Source organism: Ursus americanus, chromosome 5, assembly GCF_024610735.1.
Source record: "Ursus americanus isolate L20-20 chromosome 5, mUrsAme1.1.p, whole genome shotgun sequence".
NCBI classification, from domain to species: Eukaryota; Metazoa; Chordata; class Mammalia; order Carnivora; family Ursidae; genus Ursus; species Ursus americanus.
The window spans coordinates 25,796,379-25,805,422 of NC_142131.1; the positions used below are offsets into that span (position 1 = coordinate 25,796,379).

Below are 9,044 nucleotides of genomic sequence, written 5' to 3' on the forward strand. Positions count from 1 at the left end.
CCACAAGGTCATATCCAGCTTCAGTTAAGATACTTTCGCTAACTGCATCATAAGTAGATACTGCTAGACATTGTGCCCAAAACACTGGCCACTGGGAACGTATTTCAACTATCTCTGCCCATTTGCATGATTCAGTTCAGATTCAAATTCCCAAATTTGATTGGCCAAACCCAGGTTTCATGATCATACTCTCTCTGCTAGCATTGGGAAGAGGGGATATCTGGCTAACTGGGCTTTTAGAGAGGGAGTTAAGAGTGCTAGTTCTTACCAAGACCCACACAGTGGGGAATTGTCCTGAAATACAAAGAGAGTCTGGATGCTCAATAGCCAAAGGAATTGTTAAATATGCACCTCAATCCACAACTTTAACCATTCGATATGTACTTTGTCCCCCGTACTTTCCCAAAGAGATGCTCTGGCCATCACTGCTATAATTGTCAGAATGCCATATTTTTTTAAGGGAGGTAGGGATGATCCACCAGATAATATTTTCATTATTGCCTTCCTTTACCCTTAAACTAATTTATTCTCTGTAGAGACAACTACAGATCCTGATTTTGAGGTAATATTAAAGTACATCTTCTGTAGAAGCATCACTACTGGGGGTAGAGGATTATAAAAAGTTCATGTTCCTAGCAGTGAAAAGATCAGTTTTTAAAAGTGCATTTTTTTCCAGGATACCTGGGTGGTGCAGTCGGTTAAACATCCAACTTTTGGTTTAGGCTCAGGTCATGATCTCAGGGTTGTGAGATCGAGCCCAGAGTCAGGCTCAATGCTCTGTGCAGAGTCTGCTTGAGATTCTCTCCCTCCGCTCATACTCTCACTCTCTCTAATATAAAATAAATCTGTTTTTAAAAGTGCATTTTTTAAGGTGTTGATCAACAGTGGAAAGACAAACTTCAATCTCACAATAAAAAGAGTACAAAAGGGTACTGGTACTAGCACTGTGTTAGAATTGCAAAGACGAGAGAGTACGTCCCCTCCAATAGCTTAGAGTATAGCAGGGTGACAGACATTTGAATAGACCTTTGGAATGTAAGGTGAGAAGTACTGTAGCAGAACTATATGCAGAATTTGATGGAAGAATGTAGGAATGACCCTAATCTCAAATGTGGGGGACAGAGTGGTGAGGGTGGCAGGGAAGACTCCCCGGACGATGTGAGGACATGACAACCTGAGCTATCTCCTGAAGGATGAGTAGGAGTTAGCTTCTATCTTGTGAGCATATTTTATAATCAGGAGCAATAAATCACTCAGACAGCAGTTATGTTGCATTTTTATTGAGAGCACTTCCAATAGTGCCCTTTATTTCACCTATCATAATACTTATCATGCTGTATTGTAAGCACCTGTGCTCCTGTCTCTCCACCAACCTTAAATCTCTGCGGCGATAGGGACCACGTCAGTCCTGGTTCTAGCTGTATTCTTGGGATCCAGCACAGTACCTGGCGCGGGGTGACAAATACATGTTTGATAAAGGGAGAACAACTCCAACACATTTTACACAGAGAAATAATTGCTAGAGAAACACTCTTGACAACTAGTTAAGATACTGTTAAGCTTTAGAGGCAGCTTGAGTATAGATTACTTCTCGTAGGTACTTACGACAGTGAGTCATTAATCTAGGATTATATCTTCGATCTGCTCTAAAAGATTCAAAGATTCAACTACTGCTTGCTAAATAAAAATGCAAAAGAGATTAAGAGTAATGCTGTTCATCTTTTTTACATAAAAAAGAAGGGTTAACTTCCAAACTCTTTATTTTCCCATTAAATTAAATGACTTCTTTAAAAAACAAACAAAAAGCGACCCAGATCTTTAAAGGGAAGTGGTGCTACATGCTGCAATGTAATAGGAAGGAGAAGTATAAAGGTGATCTAATCTCTCTCTTTAGCTGGAGACGCAGGAAACTTAAGGTCGAGGGTTAATGCTTTCTGATGCATGAAAACTTACTGTGGTCACACAGAAAACAACATCCCACTCTATCAAAAAACATTGGCGTTTGCAATAAATTGAATCCCAAATAGATGATACCAACAGTTCTCACATAGGGTACACCAGAATTACCCAGATTAAAACACAGATTACTGGGCGCCACCCCCCAGAGTTTCTGATTCAGTAAAGACAGAATGAGGCCAAGAATCTGTAAAAATATGATCATATTAAAGATATTAAAAATCCAAATCATAATTTAGGTTTGAGAAAACTATAAAAAAGAAGAGGTTGATTCAAAAAACAGTATTTCAAGAAGTGAGAATACTCATTCTGATTTTTAACAATGATGGCTTAAGAGACAAGTAGTAAACCAGAAGAAAGATATGAAACAATTACAAAGAATGCAGCTACTATAGAAATAGAAAATATGAGAAGTTAAGAGCAGGGGGCAATCCATTCTGTTCTGCCTGGGACTTTCTTGGTTGAAAATCCCACAGCCTCGGAAACCCCTCAGTCATAAGCAAACTGGGTGACTGGCCACCCTAGTTATCAGACATAAAGAATAGAATGAGAAGGACCAAACAGAGGAATTTCAAGACAAAAAAATAATAAGAATAGAAAGAGGAAGTATTTTAAAAAGAAGGCAAATGTGAATTTTCTAGAATTGATGAATATGAATTCTAAGAATCACAAATGAGAATCTTAAGATCCAGGGATCACAAATACCAAGAAAGAAAAATAAAAACAGATATACCCAGACACATCATAGCAAAATTTCAGAACATATAAGATGAAGAGTAGGTATTCAGAGTTACCATAGAGAGAAAACAGATTACCTACAATGAGATAAAATGTAGACTGGCAGGACATAATAATATTATACAGAAGTCCATTTAATAATAAATTTAAAGGCCTGAGATGCAATAACTTGCCACCAAGAATTCTATACCCAGCTAAAAAGTAAGTTAAGACAACACCTACACTCCTACCCCATGAAAGGCTCTTCTCACACTCACTGTCATAAAGGGAGGCTTAGGGGTGCCTGTTTGGCTCAGCTGGTAGAGCATGTGACTCTTGATCTCAGAGTCATGAGTTCAAGCTCCACATTAGGCATAGAGCTTACTTAAAAAAAGAAGAGAAGAGAAGAGAAGAGAAGAGAAGAGAAGAGAAGAGAAGAGAAGAGAAGAGGAGAGGAGAAGAGAAGAGAAAAGAATGAATGAATGAATGAATGAATGAATGAATGAATGAATAAATAAATAAATAAATAAATACATAAATAAATGGAGGCCGAGCCTCATGGTGTATTCTGCCACACCCCGGACTAAGCTTGCCTCTTCACCAGACGGTAAGAGACTGGGGGCACATGTACCTGCTGACAGCCCGTGCCAAATACTGTTCATGGTGTTCACCTCGAGCCTCTTTGTACAACATAAGGAAATTCACACTTGATCTTAGCCAAAAGTCCCAGAAGCAGTTGTATAACACAGGGAAATCCGAAGTAACCAAAACTGAAAAAAAAGCTGAAACCAGCATGCTATGGAAATCACCACCAGCTAATCTGAGAGACTTGTCCATAAACGGAACGTAAAGCCCACAATTAATGGTAAAGGAGGAGACAGGAGAGGATACATTGAAACCATGGAATGGAGAGTCAGGATTGAGGCCTTTACAAACATTAGCCAAGATCTTGGAAAGGCTACAGTGGGAGGATGAGAGAGAGACAGAGAGGGAGAGGGAGAGGGAGAGAAAATCTCTGTTGGAAAAAAGAACCATTAAAGGAAAGCTGTCTCTCACAGTCCTCATCATGAGGAGAGGGGGGAAAAATTTACCTGGCGAATTCACAAGTACAAACCTGCCCGTACTGGGTTTGGTATGCACATTAATTTGTGTGGTCTAGGAAAGTTTGTTCCAAATGCTTCTGGCTCAGTAATGCCCCAAGGCATCCGGCAGAAGCCAAGGCAATTCCTCACTAGAAAAATGCACCTTCAGTTTGGGTTTTGCCGTACTCAGTTCCACCACAAAAAATATAAATGTGTCCGTGTGTGTATGTGTGTGTGTGTATTATTGATGTAAGTTAATAGCTCTTCTGATGCGTATTATGTAACTTTGTTATTCAAGCAGCTCAATATATCATTAGTGCTAAAATTGAACTCCTTTTAGAATTCAATAGTTGCCAGCTTATTTGCTCAGGTATACATTCCTGAAACCTCCTGCTCCACATTTTATAAAGGCATTATATGATGTTCAATGAACTCCCTCATTTGTGACAATCAATGTTTGACATTCTGAAAGTTTAAGTCATTTGATCTACAGTTAGATTTTAATAAAATTATACAACTCCCTGGATCTTTAATTATATACTTACCAAGCCATATATAGCCAATCTTTCTAAAAGGCTTCTTTTATTCAAAATAATAACCTTCTCTTTAGTGTTTCCTCAACAACTACTAGCCTCTAATAAAAGTTCTCATGATTGTTGGGGATTTTGTAAAAAAGTATGTTCTGATATCCCTTTTAATATCTAGCATAATATGAATTATGTGATGAATTATTTAATGTCTATGTGATTAGAGAAAGAGAAGGGAGGCAGAATTCAGGGTATGGATGCAAGTAGTGAGAGGGTGTTGATCTGAGTGTTAAGCATTAGGTCAGCTGCTGAAACTTTTTGGAACTGTAAACCGAATGTCCCAGGCCTCACATATATGCCTTGAGGGCACCATCAACTTTTATAACTGTGGGACCTCGGTGCCTTGCTAATACCTTGCTCTACCTGAAGTCCTTCTGGTAGCCCCTGGGGTTGTTTCCAGTACTTTCAAGAGCCTGTGCTCTCCTACTCTTACATCCAATCTCCTCCTGTGCAACCACCATGTCTACAGACTCCTGTGGGCCCCACAGCTCCACGGGGATGCTTCCTCTGCTCCTTAGGAAAAAGGTGACTTGCCTAGAGTGCTGTCTCCTTCAGCAAAGCCTTCAAGGTGTCACAGTAACACCTTCAACCCTCCCTACATTGGAGCCAAGCTCCTTACATGCCTTTAGCTGTGGAAATGGGGAGAACGATCATGCCACAGGGCTTAGTCCTGGTCTCTGGGCAGGTCTGGATGATCAGATGTCACCTTTTCCCCTCCGACTCATTGCTGCTTTGGTCCCTGGCTCCAAACACACAAAAAGCTCCTCTACTCTCCACTCCAATCACTTAATAAATTGATGCACGCACTCCAGTTTAGGCTCAACTGGGATATCTAGCTATAAAACATTTTCTTATTCATTCAAAAAGCATCTGTGGAGTACCTATTATGTGCAGGGTGCTATGCTAGAAGCTGCGGCAGACACAAAGAGGAATGAGAGGCAGCTACTTGGGCATGAGATTGACATGTTTCCACCCAAAACAGATGAGCAAGGAACCCAGTTGTAGTATCCTCTCTTAAAGAATCGCATCCACCCTAACATCATCCATACCACATTCTGAACTTGACATTTAAAAATCTGACTTAGGACAATGGGAGTCTAAGCCAAATTAAGGAAAGCCTACATTGCTCCCAAAAGGTAATGAATGATGGTGAGTTTTATTATTCAGGAAAATGAATAAAAATTCAAAGCAATTTAAATCGAATACCTGCCTGCCCATAAGGAGACATTACCTCCTGGTACCTAAGCTACCACCAAGCCATTACTTTTGGAAGCTGTACTAATTCTTTCAGTAAGTTCCTGCCTTGGGCAGTGAAGGGCTAGGACTGGAAAACCTGGCTCCTTTAACTAGCATGCCTATCACCTTGTCCTGTGATGGCAGATGACAAAAGTTCCACATCACTGCAGACAAACAAATGATTCATATCAGAACAGACACCTAACATTGTCAGGAAAAACTTAAGTCATAATAATGACACCTAAAAGAGAGATGCTTACCACCACAGGGCGAAAAAACATAACAAAAGTAGTTTCCTACTCTGTGGAAATGTATACAAGATGGATATATTTAACATGACCAAAAAAATCTACCTCCTGGATTTCTCTTCCCTCTGAAACTGTGGGATTTATAGCCAGATAGGAATATTTCAGACCCATGCTGTGTAATACACTAGCCACCAGCCACATGTGGTAAGTTTGAACTGAGATGTGCCGTAAGTTTGAATTCTATGCCATATTTCAAAGACTTATTAAAAATAAACAATGTAAAAGACGTCATCAATATTTTTAAATATTGATCATATATTGAAATCAATACTTCAGGTTAAGTAAAATACTTTAAAAATAATTTAAATGACTTCCTTTTCATTTTTAAATGTGACTACTAAAAAACTTTAAATTACATGATAGCTTGCATTATGATTCCATCGGATAGCAATGTTTTAGGCATGGCTGTATTTACTGTATTTAGAGATACTAACTTGGAGCTGGTGTTTAGGTATCTACTATTTGTTCCACTAACACTACCTCTGACAGGGTTATTCTCGTAAGCAAATGTCACTGTTCAGTATTCTATGAGACAGATAAATAGTAACTTGTGCCTAGAGAAGACCAATGTTCTATCATTGCACTGAATTCAAAAGAAGGCTCACCATGAAGAAGCCTACAAAACAGGGCCTTTTCATACTATGGCTTCAGCTACACGAGCTAGCATAAAAAGCTAAATTAGATAAATCTAGAGATGATCCCAGTAAGATCCTATGGCCACTAAGAATTGATATTATTTGGCCCAAATTGAAGGGAAAATTCTATGGAAATGAATAGAATATATTTGTGTGTCCTAAAGTTGAGAGACTGAATAACAAGGTCAAAGACACTGAAAGCACACTTGTAGAGACTGAATTATGCCCCTCCCCATTCATATATTGAAACCCTCACTCCTGGTGTGACTGTTCTTGAAGATAGGGCCTTTACAAAAGTAATAAGGGGTAAATGAGGTCATAAGGAGGGTCCCTAATCCCATAGGACTGGTGTCCTCATAAGAACAGTTTGGGAGCTATGCTTGGGTGGTTCAGTTGGTTAAACACGGGACTCTTGATTTTGGCTCAGGTCATGAGCTCAGGGTCATAAGATGAGCCCCAAGTGGAGCTCAGGGTCGTGAGATCAAGCCCTGCCTTGAGCCCACCTCAAGCCCCGACAGGCTCCCTGATCAGCGAGGAATCTGCTTGAGATTCTCTCCTTCTCCCTCCCTCTTTGCCCTCTCCCCACTCTCTTTCTCTCACTCAAATAAATAATCTTTAAAAAAAAAAAAAAGGTGGCAATGGGACACCAGACCAGTGCTCTCTCTCCCCACCATGACCCCCAAGTGAGCACAGAGGAAAGGCCATGTGAAAATAAAGTGAGAAGGTAGCAATCTGCAAGCCAGGAAGAGAGTCCTCATCAGAAAAGGAATTTGCAGGCTCCTGGATCACAGATGAGCTTCTAGAACTGCAGGAAAAAGAATGTCTATTGGTTAAGCCAGACTGTGGTACCTCATTATGGCAGTCAGAACAGACTAACACAACCTTAAAGAGAATTCTGCAGAAAAAGTTTATAAAACCATTTTAGTGGATCTTTTACTGCCTTCCGTTGTTGCTGGTGTGACGTTACATAACGGACAGCGGGTCCTGATACCTTAACGGCGACACGGAATTACTAAAGAAGTCAGCAACACAGTCAAAGGTTCAAGAACGGTAACTTTCCAGTCCCTGAGAGGATATTTCGAAAATTTTAAATTCTGCAAAAAGACTGCTGAAATATCTATATGTTCCATGGGACCTTTCTAAAAATTTTCTTGCTGAGAAAGTACCTCAGGAATTTCAAGAGAAGCATAAAATCTTAGCTGTAGATGTCATTCTAATGAATACCAAAGAGATTTTTATCTTGTTCTTTTATCTTGTATTCAAACTAGCCCTTAATTTAATACATCTTCACCTAAGCAGTTCTCATTAACAAGAATATGCTTTAAAATCAGGCCATTATCCATACTAAATTAATGCAATGGAGCATTTATTTTAATTCTAGACAGGTGGGTATCAAACTTTTCTGGCATTAAGAATCAAGTGTGAGGTTTGTTAAAAATACAGATTCTGGGATCCCATTCCCTGGAGATTTTGACCAGGGAGGTGTCTAGGGTGGGGCCAGAATTTTATATTTAAAATACACCTCAGGGGGATCTTGACTTAGGCAGTCTCTAGATCATACTTTGAGAAACACTATTCTAGGTGTCAAGCAAATTTGAAGAACAGCTTATCGTAAATTTGAATGGAAATATACTTAATGTTGTCTGCATGCTCACCATGAGGATAATTATATTTTGAAATGTATTATGGGCCCTCATTTTTTTTTCACTCGCAGTTATATCCTCAACAATGGCAATTTTAATAAAAAGATTTTGTACGTTAGTTTCATTTACTGTTTCACACACAAACTATGCGCTAAAAATCATGTCAACACTCCATCTGAAGGGGCATTTTTAAAAAGGTGTAAAGAAAATTTGCATTCCACAATAAGTTTTGATCTAAAATAAACAATGAAAAGAAAAGAGAAATGTACTTCTTCATACAAGTATGCATTAGAGACACTATTGGTAATGCGTATTCATTTAGGCAACAACTAGACATGGTGGCATTGTGCTAGCGCTGAGGGAGAGACGAACATGCACCGGGCAGAGAGCTATCCCCCAGAGGCTTTCAGTCTGGGAGGAGAGCTCAGGCATGGGCACAGCTCCTCACACAGAAGACAAGAAGGGCTACGCCCTAAGAAGTATAAATTGAACACTGTGGGGACTCAGGCGAGGGGACATGCAGTATGATTGCAGCAAAGGCTGATGCGGGGAGATGGCGGAAGATGAAGCAAGAGAGTTATAGGCAAGGGTCAGATCATGAAGAGTCTCGTGTGCTGAACTGAGGGTCAATATTTATCCTAAGGGCCATGAGGAGCCATCAGCAGATTTTAAGGAAAGCGACAACATGCATTTACTCCCCCAGTCATTACGGAACACCTGCTGCATACCCAGGAGTGAGAGAAACCGCCGACCAGAGTCGCCTGTGAAGCTTTAAACTGTGTCTGAGCCCAGGCCCCACTCAGACCCACCCAATTAGAACCTCCAGGGCTGGTGAACAGCACTGCGTCATTGAAAATCTTTCTTTCTCAGTGATTCTGAT

The 9,044-nt window shown here is 40.0% G+C and overlaps 1 protein-coding gene across 7 annotated transcripts in view; it reads right to left on the reverse strand.

The window, feature by feature from the left end:
* ATG10 (autophagy related 10) overlaps positions 1 to 1,435 on the reverse strand; it is a 247,759-nt gene extending 246,324 nt beyond the window's left edge. For 4 of the 7 annotated variants that reach the window (XM_087862016.1, XM_087862022.1, XM_087862019.1 and 1 more), the window contains exon 1: positions 1,374 to 1,435. The gene's annotated coding sequence lies outside the window, so the exon portion shown is untranslated. The remainder of the gene's footprint in view (positions 1 to 1,373) is intronic. The other 3 variants (XM_087862017.1, XM_087862021.1, XM_087862018.1) reach the window with 2 other exon arrangements.
* Between the last annotated feature and the right edge of the window lie 7,609 nt (positions 1,436 to 9,044).